This window comes from Salvelinus alpinus, chromosome 17 (assembly GCF_045679555.1).
Source record: "Salvelinus alpinus chromosome 17, SLU_Salpinus.1, whole genome shotgun sequence".
Taxonomy (NCBI): domain Eukaryota; kingdom Metazoa; phylum Chordata; class Actinopteri; order Salmoniformes; family Salmonidae; genus Salvelinus; species Salvelinus alpinus.
In genome coordinates, this window is record NC_092102.1 from 25,993,682 (window position 1) to 26,011,318 (window position 17,637).

The following is a 17,637-nucleotide window of genomic DNA, read 5'->3' on the forward strand; positions in this document are numbered from 1 at the left end:
TAAAGCTAAACAGTGCAGACACAGGCAACTGACATAGACAATAACCCACCAACTACCCAATGAATATGGCTGCCTAAATATGGTTCCCAATCAGAGACAACGATAGACAGCTGTCTCTAATTGAGAACCAATCTAGACAACCATCGACATACATACACCTAGACTAGACACTGCCCCATAAACATACAAAACCCCTAGACAATACAAAACACATACATCCCCCATGTCACACCCTGACCTAACTAAAATAATAAAGAAAACAAAGATAACTAAGGCCAGGGCGTGACAGCTAGTATCAGTCAATTTATGGCTGCCCAAATGATCTCACAACCAAGTGTTTTGTGTGAGATACGTTTGAACCCCTTAAACCTGAAACACAGGTATGATTTGTAAATGTATCTTACTGTGAGGCTCTGTGGAAAGAAACAGTGAAGTATGAACATATTCTGCTTATGGCTCCACTTGGAGGGCAAGAACAAGAAAAAAGTTTTTAACAAACACACTTTGAGAATTAGGAGGTATTTGTACAAGTATACTTGTAACGTATTGATGCACTGCTGTAGAATGAAGAGGGTTCAATGCATGAATAGCAGGTGCACATTGTTCTGATCTCCTTTCGAGAAATCACTTTGATGGTTATCCGCTTGTCTGTTTACATTCTCAACTACTGCACTGGATTTTCCTGGAGTCAATTTTCCTGGGTTGTGTAATGTCGTAGTTTGAAATTGCTGTTTTTTCTCTGTCTTAGATTCTATGGGGAAATAAATCCTATCATTGTTAAAATAATTATACCTTGAAAAGTAGCTTGATTATTCTGTTGCTGTCAGTCAAGCTTATGTTTATTTATATTTATTTTATTATTTGTGTTTCTGCTCTTTTTGTGCATCTTGTCCCATTTTTGTCATGTGGTTGCTATAGAAACAAACAGTGAAGAGGCATCAGGGTTTTCTCTTGCAATTTCTGGCACCAGTTTAATGCAGAAACAGTAAATGCTGTCTTTTTCTCATTTTCTACAGAAAATATGATTTATCCTTTGTCCATCTCTTCTATGTTATCTAAGTCCTACTATAGAAGTCCTGGAATATAGGATTTTGGACCTGATTCAAGCCTCCGCCTATTTCAACACTAACACTTGCACATTAGCTATATAATCATAATGAGGCAATAATAGAGTAACATTTCACTTTGAGTGGATTAGAATTTGCCAGCTTGGGAATTAGGCACCTAGGCTTCTATATGCAATCTGAATGTGTTTCTAAAACACTTTTTTGCAGTGCATTTAGTAATTTAGGAGGCTTGAAGCTCTGGTTTTAGTCCATATCAACCCTGCGGGCAACAGTGGCAATAGGGTTCTCAGGTTAAAGTCAACCTTGAGAGGTGCCAGTGTCTCCAAAGGGGAGTACTCTGCATGGTACTCCCCCAGGCTACTGTTGAATATTCTCACCAGAGATTTCCATCACAAGACTATATGTGACTCGTTTCAGGAAACTAGGGGTATGTCGCGCGTCACTACTTCACAGGAGAGACATTTTAGCGTAAACTTGTTTTTTTATCAAAATGCTCGCTCGCTAGCTAACGTTAAGTGTATGATCTGTGTAGTAATATTATTCGTATCTCAGAGCCATTTTCTTTGCTAGTTATAGCCTAATGTTAGCTAGCTAACATTGAATCTGGTTGGTTAGCTACCTACAGATTCATGCAGGGTAGTAACGTCATGAGTTGGGATTATGGTTAATTGATTAGCTAGCTAGCTACATGTCTTAACAAAAGACTCCACTATGCAAGTAACCATTTCAATAGAATGTTAACGATGTCACTGTGACAACTGTTGATAGACATAGCTGGTAAATTCGCTCTGGCTATCTACCCCGATTTCAGAGCACTCTCGTCTGAGTGTGCCAGAGTGCAGAATAACTGACAAATTTACAAAGGCTCAACACCCATTGAATATGGCCAATGTCAGTAAACGTTGTCAAAAAAGCATAAATTGTTGCCAGCAGCACAGTTGCAGTCACCAACGCTCTGGATAACATAAAAACAGTCTAACCAGCTATGTTAGGATTAGTTAAATGGTCAGAGTGAGCTGTTTGCTCATTTGTGTCTGGAAGTAGCTAGCAAGCTAGCCAAAGTTAGCCAGTTAGCTTGGGTGCTTGACTGCTGTTGTTAGGACAGAACGCTCGGATCAACCCTTAAAGAGATGGGTGGGGCTAAAGCTTAAGAGGGTGTGAACGATGTTGAATGGGTGTAGACAAAGAAGAGCTTTCCAATAGGTGTACCAAAACACTCAAAGGCCATTTCTCAAAAGTGAGGTTACAAGTTTATCAACATTCAAAGCAGAATTACTTTCCCATTGTTCCTCAACTGTAGTGTATGATATACTATTTTCTAGCTCTGAGTCTCTGCTTTATCCACACAATTTCAAATTTTGTTACATAAGCCTGAATCGATCCGGTCGGTCACATATGATTACCTTTTACATTTACAGTATAGGGACGCACCTTACAGTACAAGTTCATATTTGTTCAATAACCCTGGATGTGCACATGGTTAAGACAGGGGTTCCCAAACGTTTTCACTCAGGCCCCCTTTCCAGCATTGGCGCGCCACAAGCACTGTTCATGACACGCACTGTTCACACCCTCTTGCTGGTGGAGAGAATATTTTGCAGTTTTAAAGTTAATTTTCTTGCAATTATATACATTTTGCCATGTCTAATGTGTATTCATGTGATATTTGAGTGGCTGAAACATTATAATAAAATGTATAGGCTAAAACCTATCTAAAAAACTTTGGCTGACATGGGCTAGTTGATCTGGACATTTCTGACAAGTTATACATTTCTCTCTAACGTTTGCACTACCCAATTTCGAAATTGCACCTTGTGCATGAAATCAAATCAAATGTATTTATAAAGCCCTTCTTACATCAGCTGATATCTCAAAGTGCTGTACAGAAACCCAGCCTAAAACCCCAAACAGCAAGCAATACAGGCGTAGAAACACGGTGGCTAGGAAAAACTCCCTAGAAAGGCCAGAACCCAGGAAGAAACCTAGAGAGGAGCCAGGCTATGAGGGGTGGCCAGTCCTCTTCTGGCTGTGCTGGGTGGAGATTATAACAGAACATGGCCAAGATGTTCAAATGTTCATAGACGACCAGCAGGGTCAAATAATAATAATCACAGTGGTTGTCGAGGGTGCAACAGGTCAGCACCTCAGGAGTAAATGTCAGTTGGCTTTTCATAGCCGATCATTCAGAGTATCTCTACCGCTCCTGCTGTCTCTAGAGAGTTGAAAACAGCAGGTCTGGGACAGGTAGCACGTCTGGTGAACAGGTCAGGGTTCCATAGGCAGAACAGTTGAAACTGGAGCAGCTGCACGGCCAGGTGGACTGGGGACAGCAAGGAGTCATCAGGCAGGTAGTCCTGAGGCATGGTCCTTGGGCTCAAGTCCTCCGAGAGAAAGAAAGAAAGAGAATTAGAGAGAGAGCATACTTAAATTCACACAGGACACCGGATAAGACAGGAGAAATACTCCAGATATAACAGACTGACCCTAGCCACCCAACACATAAACTACTGCAGCATAAATATACTATTATTATACTATTATAACTTTCAAGAGTAAGTGGAAACCCTGCTGACCCCTGGGCGCGCCCCACAGTTTGGGAACCACTGGGTTAAGCAACTGTATAAAGTATCAACAGATCACGTCAGAAGCTATGTTACACAAGTATATTGAGTGGCGGTAAAAATATGGTCCTCTTGTTCTTGCCAACCTGTTCTTATTCTCCATTACATTAATTGCTGGGCAGCGTTAAAGGTGAAGGGTAGCACCTGGTAGTTCAAATTAATGGGTGGTTACTGCTGCTGTTCATTTGGACGCCTACTGCGTGCCTAATTAAAGTGGCTGACATTGTTTTGACTTGAACACATTGGCTTGTGCTAACCAAGGACATGTCAGTTCTAACCCTCCATTTAGCCTTGCACTGACCCTTTAATTCACTCTAATAGCTTCTGACAGTTCGCTTTAAGGTGTGTGCCATCTCCAGCACCCAAAATAAGCACAGTCAAATCTGATGCAGACATAGAAACTTCAGTAGTTCTGGTGCATGAGAAATTTGAATGGCTATTATAAGGACATTTTTAAATACAGTAGTAAGAATACAAAATTCCCTAAGATATTAACTGTTAAAGTGTTAATAACCCAATAACTGAGTATCTATCTGCAAGTAATATGTCACCCCTTTGATTATATCTCTACAGTAGTTACTGGGTGATAACTATATAATATAAGAATAACAGTAGAAAAACATTTGTGCAGCACTAGTTCACACTACTGGGCAGAGTCTCACGCTACCACAGTTTCAAGTATAGTTTTCGGCTACTTAATTGGAACTATTGTGAGGAAGCCTGGAAATCAAGGTTCCACGGTAAGTGGTCCATTTTGTGTTGCTATGTGTGAGTAATTAGGTTCAGGGGATAATTACTACATACGCATTTAAGGAAATAGAGTAAAAATGGACTTTAAAGACCAGATCATCCCTAAAATCTAGAATTGTAAGTATTTAGTATAATGAATGATTTGATGGTAAATTGGTGTTATTTGAGAGGAGGTTTTGAAAGCAACATTTTTCTAACATAGAGTCTACCAAGCAGCCTTACTGAGATACAGGACAGCATGAAGGAGACTGATGTCTTGGCCTCGTGGCTTTCTCTACCGTGTCATTAGTCTGGCTAATTAGATAATAATGACTCTGTTTTTTCCATTACGGGTGGAGGAGAACACATGTGGTGCAGAGAGTTCCAAATCACCTTTCCTGTGCCAAGAAAAGTCAGCATGTTGACAAACTAGCCTGCAGATAGGTCTCCCTTCTTCTTAGCTCTGAGAGAGGTTACACAACAACAAGCATCATTTCCCAGGGCTAAGTAAAAGCTGTAAGGATCTGTCCCCAGACATAGCCTCATTTGCAGGTGCTGCTAACTTTGTATGTCTGGATAAGGGCCTGCTGGATACTTTGGAGGAAAACAACAAGACAAGCTAGAAGTTCAGCTCTGGGTGGAAAATCCAGAGATGTCAGGTTTAGGCTTATTGTTTTATTTTTTAGCTGGACAGTAACTCAAAATAGACAAACAAAATGGTCACCGGCCAGATGATATGGCTGGTGACACTTTACTTCTTGAAAGTCCAATATCTTGCCTTTCTGACATGCAAAACATTTTGTGACTGTATCAACAGTGGACTAATGGAAAAAATACCAAAAGATAGTTTTTGAATAGATTTTCCCTTTAAAGCTGTCTTACACCTGTCTGTTGAAGCTGGAAGTGGTTGCTACTTGAGGTTTAAGCCGGGATGGGAGGGCTTACCAATAGATAATGGCCAATTAAGTGTGGGATGGCGAGGAAAAAGGAAAAAAGAAACGGCGCAGAGAATAAAGCCTGTCCCAGCGCATTTCGCCAACCCGCTCAGGTCTGTGGCTAACAAACTCATCTTAACTGATAGGAGATATCCCTGGACACTCATCAGTAGTAAACCACAGAAATTACTTCATAAGCACTTTGGAAACTCCTAATTGGCCCTTTTAAAAACCTGGGTGAATTTCATTTTTGTGCATTAAGGAATTGGGCGTTGAGATGAAAGCCTTGAGGAAATGGTGGAGGCCTGTTTGCGGCTGTCTGATAATAAAAAAATTACTGCATGGACTGTACAGGTCAAGGGTCTTTGTTTTAAACCCTAGTTGCGTTATGACGAAGGGGAACATAACCTACTTAAAGTAAACATGAATTGTTTCCTGAAATTCGACGAGTTCGTCCTGTTGAGTAAATGCTTTTAGTTCAATACATGTGTTAATGGATGTATTCAAATAGTAACAATCAGTTTATATTCATTAACGTGATTGAATTACCATTTCAAGCTAATAAGCTAACACATGGAATTGTTTTAAGATGGTCACAGCATGGATCATTTAGCTATTTGATTTAGAATTTTTAAAACCCCTGTAGGTATCAAAATAAAATATAGAATTTTGCTGTTACTACCAATGCCCATAGAAATACATTGTCTGTTTTGACTTTGTGTTATTCAATCAAAAAATAAATCATAAGGAATAAGATTTTGAAGTTTCTCTTCTATATCAAGGAGAGATAAGAAAGTTTTTTTGGACACATATTTAATGCCTTTTTTTTGTTGGCAAAGAACTACCTCCATACTTCCATAGAAAATGTGTAACCAGTACTGGTTACATTCAGACGAATCCTGTGACACTTGCGGGGGTTGTTGAGAAAAATGGAGAATCTCCCCTTTCCATTGGGGATCATATTAGTTTGTAGCCTAAACAGTTTGGATGCTACAGCCAGAAGTTGGCACATCGGTTGTACCGACTTCAGACGAGTCCCGTGGAGCTTGTGGTGGTCGTAGAGCAAAACTGAGAACACCATCGTGTCCGTGAGAGTCTCATCTTTCCATATAGTGGTATGTAGTTTGTAGGTCTCGAGAAGACCGATTTTGGGGATGTGGTGGATTGAGACGCAGCTCATGCAGATATCTCTAGCTTAAACTGATGGATTTGAATGCAGATGTATTGTTTTCTGGTACTTAGATTGATGCACTGGGGGTCAATAGACTTAAGGATTTAATACAATATTGCTACAAGAGTAACTACAGTGCAACTACACTATTGTAAGAGCAACTTAAATTGTTACCAAGGGTCCAATACATGATAGACAAAATAAATACTAGATAAACAAAGTAGTGTCCTACGTTGCAAACACCAACTCGGTGAACACGGGCCCATGAATGTAACGTTGTAAAATCAAGCAATTACCTCAAACATGTGAGTGAACAAATCAATATACGTATAAGTCAAACATTTCAAAGGCCATGGTAAATTACACAATACACTCACTGCTGACAAACCTCATCAGCCAAATGTTTTGGTCAATATTGTTTTATTTAAATGCAAGTTACCAGTCATAGGACGGTGTGCTCGGCCAACACAATTTGTTTAAAAACATATATACACTGCTCAAAAAAATAAAGGGAACACTTAAACACAATGTAACTCCAAGTCAATCACACTTCTGTGAAATCAAACTGTCCACTTAGGAAGCAACACTGATTGACAATAAATTTCACATGCTGTTGTGCAAATGGAATAGACAAAAGGTGGAAATTATAGGCAATTAGCAAGACACCCCCAAAAAAGGAGTGATTCTGCAGGTGGTGACCACAGACCACTTCTCAGTTCCTATGCTTCCTGGCTGATGTTTTGGTCACTTTTGAATGCTGGCGGTGCTCTCACTCTAGTGGTAGCATGAGACGGAGTCTACAACCCACACAAGTGGCTCAGGTAGTGCAGTTCATCCAGGATGGCACATCAATGCGAGCTGTGGCAAAAAGGTTTGCTGTGCCTGTCAGCGTAGTGTCCAGAGCATGGAGGCGCTACCAGGAGACAGGCCAGTACATCAGGAGACGTGGAGGAGGCCGTAGGAGGGCAACAACCCAGCAGCAAGACCGCTACCTCCGCCTTTGTGCAAGGAGGTGCACTGCCAGAGCCCTGCAAAATGACCTCCAGCAGGCCACAAATGTGCATGTGTCAGCATATGGTCTCACAAGGGGTCTGAGGATCTCATCTCGGTACCTAATGGCAGTCAGGCTACCTCTGGCGAGCACATGGAGGGCTGTGCAGCCCCACAAAGAAATGCCACCCCACACCATGACTGACCCATCGCCAAAACGGTCATGCTGGAGGATGTTGCAGGCAGCAGAACGTTCTCCACGGCATCTCCAGACTCTGTCACGTCTGTCACATGTGCTCATGTGCTCAGTGTGAACCTGCTTTCATCTGTGAAGAGCACAGGGCGCCAGTGGCGAATTTGCCAATCTTGGTGTTCTCTGGCAAATGCCAAACGTCCTGCACGGTGTTGGGCTGTAAGCACAACCCCCACCTGTGGACGTCGGGCCCTCATACCACCCTCATGGAGTCTGTTTCTGACCGTTTGAGCAGACACATGCACATTTGTGGCCTGCTGGAGGTCATTTTGCAGGGCGCTGGCAGTGCACCTCCTTGCACAAAGGCGGAGGTAGCGGTCCTGCTGCTGGGTTGTTGCCCTCCTACGGCCTCCTCCACGTCTCCTGATGTACTGGCCTGTCTCCTGGTAGCGCCTCCATGCTCTGGACACTACGCTGACAGACACAGCAAACCTTCTTGCCACAGCTCGCATTGATGTGCCATCCTGGATGAGCTGCACTACCTGAGCCACTTGTGTGGGTTGTAGACTCCGTCTCATGCTACCACTAGAGTGAGAGCACCGCCAGCATTCAAAAGTGACCAAAACATCAGCCAGGAAGCATAGGAACTGAGAAGTGGTCTGTGGTCACCACCTGCAGAATCACTCCTTTTTTGGGGGTGTCTTGCTAATTGCCTATAATTTCCACCTTTTGTCTATTCCATTTGCACAACAGCATGTGAAATGTATTGTTAATCAGTGTTGCTTCCTAAGTGGACAGTTTGATTTCACAGAAGTGTGATTGACTTGGAGTTACATTGTGTTGTTTAAGTGTTCCCTTTATTTTTTTGAGCAGTGTATTTTACAATACGTAGTGGTATTTCCTCAGGTAGAGAGTTACATAAAAGCACAATGGAACACAGAAATGGAGTCAATCCTCCACTTCTCAGGCTATATTGAGTACAACTTCATAACCCACTGGGCACAGACGTCAATTCAACATCTATTCCAAGTTGGTTCAACATCATTTCATTGAAATGATGTAGAAACAACCTTGATTCAACCAGTATGTGCCCAGTGGGAAACCACTATCAGAAACGTTTACCGCATTGAATACACCAGAATGTAAACTATTTCACTGGAGTTTTTGTTATCTGAATGACTCACGTAAGTATGTATTTTGGAAATGCATTTCAAATGTTGATGATTGTCCCATAAAGCTTTTATAATCCTCTTGATAAACCAGATTGTGGCTACCAACCACCGTTACACATTCAAAGTAAGATCAGCAAACCTTTCATTTTAAGACACATCTCCTCTCTCCGACATCATGTTGGGTCTGTAATCACAAAGTGTCTCGGAGTAGGAGTGCTTTTGCCTTTTAAATCAAAATGGTAAGCAGGGGGGACCGATCCTAGATCAACCCTCCTATTCTGAGATGCTTTGTGAATACTTGCCCATAACTACAGCTTGTGTCCTTCCTTGGGTTGAAACAGCGAACAATTACAATTCTGCAATTCTCTACAACTTATTTGACTGCCCTCTGTAGAGCAAATACAGTGGTTGATTCCGCTACCATGGCGACTAACTTTAGCAAATCCTTGAGGTGGTAGACCTACCAAGGTTTCTGCCAGCTTAATGTTTTCATTCAGTTGGGGTTGAATGCCTTACCCTCTAGTCGTGTGAATAGAAACATTTAATTCCATTACCCCCCACCCCCAGAAGACACAACACATGGCAGCAGGAACACAACATGACAAGTGGTTCCACATGATCTGTCTGTATGCTGGAGAGATATTGCAATTATTCTGTGTTTTCGAGAGAGACCGGCAACACCCAATGTAACTCTTGCCTTGCCGGCTTTTCATTTAAAAAACGTTTTCCCTGTGATCTCCGGGAGATGTAATTATTGTGCAGCCAACTTGTAGGACCCACAGTTCCTGTGAATACATCAACCATTCCTTGCGTTTATTTTTAAACAGCTTGCATTTTCCTCGCATCACACATTTTCTTCCAGAGCAGTTTTGTCTGCTACTTTAAATGAACACCGTGGCAATTATGGAAACAATAACAAATTTGACCCTTACCGCATCAGACCTGGGATGAGCGCTTGCTTAAGCCTGCCCCTACAATGCCAGATGGGCGGGGTTTGCATTTTTGGAACTATTCCATTGCACCAGACAAGCTTAATCAGCTACTTTCAAATTCAGTTTGAGCCCAGTGCACTGCATATATGTGATTAGGGTTATTTCAATTACCTTGTGTTTAAAATTATAAAGGGGTTTATAATTTTGATGCAATGGTTTTACAATGCATAAGGCATAATTTAAGTGTACCAGAAGGAATAGCCTGTAGCATAAAAAGTATTGTTTTTTCAGCACACTGCCATACTGTCAATGATCTATCAAATCCTTTAACTGATTATATAACAGTAAACTTAATGCTTATACCTTTGTAATATTCCTTCAGACTTTGTAGATCACTGATAATGAATCTTGATCAAAGTGCACTTCTATGCAGTAGGATTAAACCTACTTAATTCAACCCTGCCAAATGTATGATCTCCTAGCCAAGTGTGAAAACGAAGAAATGTCAGGGAGTCTTTTGTGCCACTGCTGGCAGCGTGTTTAATGTACCCCTAAGAGCTCTTTAAGAGGTGTCTAATGTGACTGAAGTTCTCACTACTGCAGACTGTAAAAAGTGCAAGGTTTCTTCACCGCCTGTTAACCACAACCCAATCACAGCAAATTGCTGAGAGCTGAGTTCAAGAGCACATGCCTGTGGGGCTCAGTTTTTCAAAACACTAATTCTGTAATCCTGTTTTTTTAAATACAGGATCAGATCGATAAGGCTGTTTTTTTTCTTCTTCAGAAAACAACCGGATAGCAGCATTCTGGTCCAGATACCTCAATATCAAAATCATAGAATCCAGATTTTCAGTGCTTTGAACAGGCCTACTCCATCTACGGGACAGGTTATGGTATTACTTCTACACTGTCATAGGGAAATAGAAATTAGTAAACTACATGAATAAAGGTATCTTGATCAAAAAGAATAGAGCCTGCATATCACTTATGAGTAATTACATTAATTTATTTGACACATTTATTTGACACTCTCTAAACACGGCAGGTAGCCTAGTGGTTAGAGCGTTGGGCCAGTAACCAAAAGGTTGCTGGATTGAATTCCTGAGCTGACAAGGTAGAAATCTGTCGTTCTGAACAAGGCAGTTAACCCACTGTTCCCCGGTAGGCCGTCATTGAAATTAAGAATTGTTCTTAACTGACTTGCCTAGTTAGATGAAGGTTAAAATAAAAACTGACCTATACTGCAGTCAATTTAACATAATGAACCTTTGGATCATTCTTATGTAGATCAAAAGTTCAGAAAAACTGGGCCCAGGGGTATTTATAATTTGATGTTTGTCCTTTAGCTCCATACAGTCAACGTTTCTATAGAATAGTAAACTCCACTGGTATCACTACAGTTAGAATTCTACATACTCAAGTTTTTGATAAATAATTTAATAGATTACAATCTAGTCAATCGAATAAGATGACCAATTTGGTTTATGTGATCTAATCCAATTTGGTTTATTTGGCCCAATACATCCAATGTTTTTTTTAATTATGTACCTTTACTGTTGTCCAATGTTAATTAATAGTGTTCTGCACCAGATTGTGAAAATAGCAGTCCAGTTATGTAAGATGTTGCTATTTTCCAAGCCTAAGTGCACCTTACTTTTACTCCAATAGAATGCCTGTTCGTCCTTTCGATCATTGTGTTGTTTTCAAATGGAAACTGCAGACCGTTCAAAGTTGGCTTACTGTTGCAGAGCCACGTTGTTTCAAGCTGAAAAAGAACAAATCCTTACATTCCACTGTTTGAAAAGTGCTAAAGGGGAAGGTAAAACTCTTGCAGCACTAAACCGACACGTTGTCGATCTTCTGTTTTTTACTCAGCACGTCACCAGTTTTTGGTCTACCCTTGGGAACCACAAAATAGTTTCAAAATGATTCAGGGTGTTATGTCAGCCACTCAAGGATGTTACTCATCCCGTGAAGGTTTTTATAAAAATACACATTATTCTCTGCAATGTGCCCCCAAAAAACACATTTCCTCCTTCTAAGCTGCAAAACTGGTGCCAGCAAGCATCTTCTGCCCGTGTTTTGTCAAGCATGCTTGCGATGGGTTTTTGAGGCTTACTCCCATTCTAACCTGTTCACACAACTGTAGGAAGTGCCTGTCAACAATTTGATCCTGATGTGACATGTTATCAAATAGTAAACATTCCATCTGAGGCGCTCTCTCAGAGCAGACACTGAGCCCCAGTAAGCTCTCTCTCAGAGAGATCAGGGGAGTTTGATCAGGGGAGATTGGCACGCCCCCGTCTGGAGGCGGTTGAAAGAAAATAATAAGATGAAGTGCTCAAGAACTAGGGCCACTGCTCATTCTTTACACCACCTCCCCCAACACAAACATACTCACACACGTTGATGCGCTTAAGAGGAAGCTCTCAATATGCTCCTTGATCTCGCGGCTTACATAATATAATTAAGCAGTTCAAGCTGGCTTATTTGACGCAAGCAGAAAATGCTGCAATGCTGAGGGGTGGTTGTGATGGAGGGGGAATCCCCTCAGCAGCCCCCATACAGTATATGGCAAACCTCTAGTGGCTGCCTGCTTGCCTGAGTCTCGTTGTCTGCCAGCAGGAATCAGTTGGTTCCACTGCTCTCTCTGTGTGTTTTCTTGGCCAGAAGCACTGCGTCCTCCTTAAGGCTGCTACAAAGACACTCTGGAGAGGAGGCCTCACAGATACAATTCAGGACAGCCGGATGTGTGATGGCGATGAACAGGAGGAATTAGAGATGACACAGAAACCATGGGATCCATTCCATTTGATTATCGCAACCGTTTGAATAATTTAAAAAGGCAATGGAAAAAAGAGGGGGGTATTATGGATGGGGAGGTAAGGAAAAATATAACTGTACAAATCAAGCACTGAGGGGTTAATTTGAAAGATGGCATCATGCATTATTCATGATTAATCATTTCTGGCAATGATTGCGTGAAAACAAATTGCACACTGTGTAGGAAATTGACAACTACATACACGTACACATTATGGTGAATAAACTCAGTGAGATGTTAGTCTCTTTTTAAGCTGACATGATTCAGGGACTTGATAATTGGCAGTATTCAACAACTTGTCAAACCGTATTTGTTTTGAGCTCAAGTGAGGATACAGAGAAGGAGTTACATTTTGGCATAGCAGCTTATAGCTGGATGATGACTGTGCTGACCAGGACTGAGGTGCTGCTCCCTCCCTAGTTACAGTGGGCAAAAAAGTATTTAGTCAGCCACCAATTGTGCAAGTTCTCCCACTTAAAAAGATGAGAGAGGCCTGTAATTTTCATCATAGGTACACTTCAACTATGACAGACAAAATGAGAAAAAAAATCCAGATAATCACATTGTAGGATTTTTAATGAATTTATTTGCAAATTATGGTGGAAAAAAACTTTTGTTATTGACCAAATACTTAATCTCAATACTTTGTTATATACCCTTTGTTGGCAATGACAGAGGTCAAACGTTTTCTGTAAGTCTTCACAAGGTTTTCACACACTGTTGCTGTTATTTTGGCCCATTCCTCCATGCAGATCTCCTCTAGAGCAGTGATGTTTTGGGGCTGTTGCTGGGCAACACGGACTTTCAACTCCCTCCAAAGATTTTCTATGGTGTTGAGATCTGGAGACTGGCTAGGCCACTCCAGGACCTTGAAATGCTTCTTACGAAGCCACTCCTTCGTTGCCCGGGCGGTGTGTTTGGGATCATTGTCATGCTGAAAGACCCAGCCACGTTTCATCTTCAATGCCCTTGCTGATGGTAGGCTTTGTTACTTTAGTCCCAGCTCTCTGCAGGTCATTCACTAGGTCCCCCCGTGTGGTTCTGGGATTTTTGCTCACCGTTCTTGTGATAATTCTGACCCCACGGGGTGAGATCTTGCGTGGAGCCCCAGATCGAGGGAGATTATCAGTGGTCTTGTATGTCTTCCATTTCCTAATAATTGCTCCCACAGTTGATTTCTTCAAACCAAGCTGCTTACCTATTGCAGATTCAGTCTTCCCAGCCTGGTGCAGGTCTACAATTTTGTTTCTGGTGTCCTTTGACAGCTCTTTGGTCTTGGCCATAGTGGAGTTTGGAGTGTGACTGTATGAGGTTGTGCACAGGTGTCTTTTATACTGATAACAAGTTCAAACAGGTGCCATTAATACAGGTAACGAGTGGAGGACAGAGGAGCCTCTTAAAGAAGAAGTTACAGGTCTGTGAGAGCCAGAAATCTTACTTGTTTGTAGGTGACCAAATACTTATTTTCCACCATAATTTGCAAATAAATTCATTAAAAATCCTACAATGTGATTTTCTTTCTCATTTTGTCTGTCATAGTTGAAGTGTACCTATGATGAAAATTACAGGCCTTCTCTCATCTTTTTAAGTGGGAGAACTTGCACAATTTGTGGCTGACTAAATACTTTTTTGCCCCACTGTATGTGTATTATAATCATTTTTAAGTTTACAATTTAAAAAGACTAAACTGGACTCTTCTTTAGATATTTGATATGAGAGTTTGGTGAGGTCTAGATGAAATATACATATTGTAAAGCCTTAGTCAGAAACGTCATAGAGTGGAAATTTCTCCCCGACGGGGACGGGAACTCACAACCCGCCGCACCATAACACAACATACTCAAGAAGCGCCATATAAATACCACTGACCCAGGAAAGCAAAGGCATTTCTGAATCCGGGTTGCAGTACTTCTTGGTCTCAGATGCTGTCATGCTCGCTATCCTCAAACTCCCTGTCATAAATCGACCAAGGCGCAGCGTGCATGTAGTTCCACATCTTTTAATGAAAGTGAAACCGAAACAACCAAACAGGTAAACAGCAAAGACCGTGACGCAACCGAGGTGCACACAAACACACACGGAAAATAATTACCCACAAAACACAGGTGGGAAAAGGCTACCCAAGTATGATTCTCAATCAGAGACAACGATAGACAGCTGCCTCTGATTGAGAACCACACCCGGCCAAACACACAGAAATAGAAAACATAGAACACAAAACATAGAATGCCCACCCCAACTCACGCCCTGACCAAACCAAAATAGAGACATAAAAAGGATCTCTAATGTCAGGGCGTGACAGATGCACTTACTCAGTATAGAAATAGTTGACATAGATTAAAAAATACTATTCTTGTCCTGACAGGTAGTTTGCTTCTGACAATTTACTATTGAAATCAAAATGCAGGCCTATCCCAAATGTCTTCTGCGAAGCACTCGTTTACATTTAATGACCTGAGGCTCTAAAATGGCGGTGTGACCTCACACAGTCAGCACTACTCATACAGACACACATTTTACATTCACACATACATTTCACAAATGGCTACCTGAGTTCCTCACCAACCAAGATGTAATCTGTTTCTAGACTACAAAAATTTTAACAAAAAAAAACGTATGAATATATTTAAATTCCCCAAATTCACCCCTCAAGCGTCTTAATGAGTCTCGACACAGGCTATAAAAAGCATTGCTATGGCAACAGTTTAGGAATTCTGAAAAATATGGCTTTCAAATGTATAGGTTGCCAGTTGTTCCTTGACTTCACAAGTAACTCCATGCCCCTAAGAGGACGCCTTTTTAGCCTGTGCTGACGGATATGTGACGTTAGTAAACTGCAATTAAACTCAGTCTGTCCAAATCTGTCAGGTTTTTAGATATCTTCCGTCTCACATCAGAATAATGTGTTAAAAAGAAGCGGGTGGGACAGGGAGGTGGAGAGCGCACCCTGGAGGAGAGGATTGAAACCTATTTACGGCCTGCTGGAATTAACAGAGGATGAGCTAGAGGCTTCAGAATGTGAGAAACAGCCTGTCATATGGAAGACAAAAAGAAGTAGCTCTGCTCTCATGCAACTGTGGAAGCAAAAACAAGCCCACTACCAATACAATATGGTACAGTAAAGTACAAGACATACTTCGGGAGGCAATTCTTCTGCTCCTGAAACAACAATGGCCTTTGGTTATGTTCTATCTTGATGTACAGTTTTCATTATATACCTTTGGGACTTTCAGAAGAGAGCATTGCATTTTATGGCCAGCGTAACCAGTATATCATGACAAACATGGAATGCCAACACTAGTGTATTGTATGCTCTTATTTTGTGCTTTAATCAATGTGGACGTGGTGTTTTCTTGCTTAAGTGACTAGATATTAATGTTGTGCGTTTCATGTAGACCCTAAAGTATTCATACATTTAACGGTCTTGATCTTCGACCACACCATTTCAACTAGGAGAGGAGGAATCATTTAGCCGATACATCAGTGGGAAAATTACACAGTTGCGATATAACGGATATCCAGATTGACAATGACATTGGGGTTAACACCCCTACTTTCTTGATCACTGTCAATCAGACATGCCTCATGGTCACTCGGGAATACAGCACTTAGGCCTGCATGAGGATATTAAATGACATTAATCACGAGGGCTCGGCGTGTTGGAATTTGTTTTGTTTTATGGCGCTCTGCTTTTAAGTTAAAGATGTTGAGGATTGTTCCATCAGAAATACAATTCAATCACTCAGTACATCGGGGGGCCCTGGACACCGGGTGCATAATTAAGTCCCCACCAGAGTGCCGCTGGTCGCGGGCGTGCTCACAGAGCCCCACTCATTCCTCATTCATGGAAAAGGCCTGCTTCCTCCCAAGTCATATGGCTCCCGTCTAAAAATAATTGGGAGGTCATTTGCCATGCTTATTATGATCAATATCACCTACTTCCTCTCACTCTCTCTCCCCTGCGGCTTGACTTTGCGCTATACCACAGCGAGAGCTCCACACACGGTGGGGGATCTAATGTGGGGTGACAATTTCATCATAACGCTTTCATCTCAGGTGTCTGAATGAAAGGCACAGGTCTAACATTGCTTAAATAAATATGCAACCAGGAGTGTAATGTCAAGAGTTTGTAATAATATGAATAAACACTTTATGCTTTCTTTAAAAAATTACTTTCTCTGTAGCAAGATTTCCATCTAATTTGTGACAGATTTTCATGTAAATGTTTTTTATTCGGTACATGAAAACTTAAGCCCAAACTCACAGCTTTTTATCCGCAACAACGTCAGTCTGGTGGAAACACACTTTCTCCACCAGAAGACTATTTCCACCAGACTGACGTTGTTGCGGATAAAAAGCTGTGAGTTTGGGCTTAAGTTTTCATGTACCGAATAAAAAACATTTACTTTTAATGTTTTTATTCCATTTTCCACTCTACAGATAATAAATAAATGAATCTTTATTTTGACAGGGAGTCAATGCTGAGACCAAGGTCTCTTTTCCAGATGAGCCCTGTATAGCACCACAATACACATTCAAATCAATAAACACATTAAACCACACATTCATGTACATATTAAAACACATGTTATTATACACAATAATGCACAAAAAGCAAAACACAATCATAAAAAGCAGACACATTCTTCAGTAAAAAAAAGTCCCCTAGAAACCGTTTGAAATGCCCTAGAAGGCTTAAATTCCTCCCTCTCATTTGAAAGGGCATTGTAGATCATTCCACATGTAAGGTACAAAAAAACTAAAAGCAGATCTACCCAACTCAGTGGAGATGGAAGGGCTCTCCAGAGTTAGCCATCCCTGAGCCTGGGTCCGGTAGCCCGTACATCTATAGTATAGGTTAACAATGAGGTAAAGGGTGGAGGAAGTTTATGCAAGAAAGCTTTATAGACAAAAAGAGCGCAATGCATTGATCTACGAGACTTTAAGGAGGGCCAGCCACATTCTAATACAAAATGCAATGATGTGTACTGAACCTATCGCCC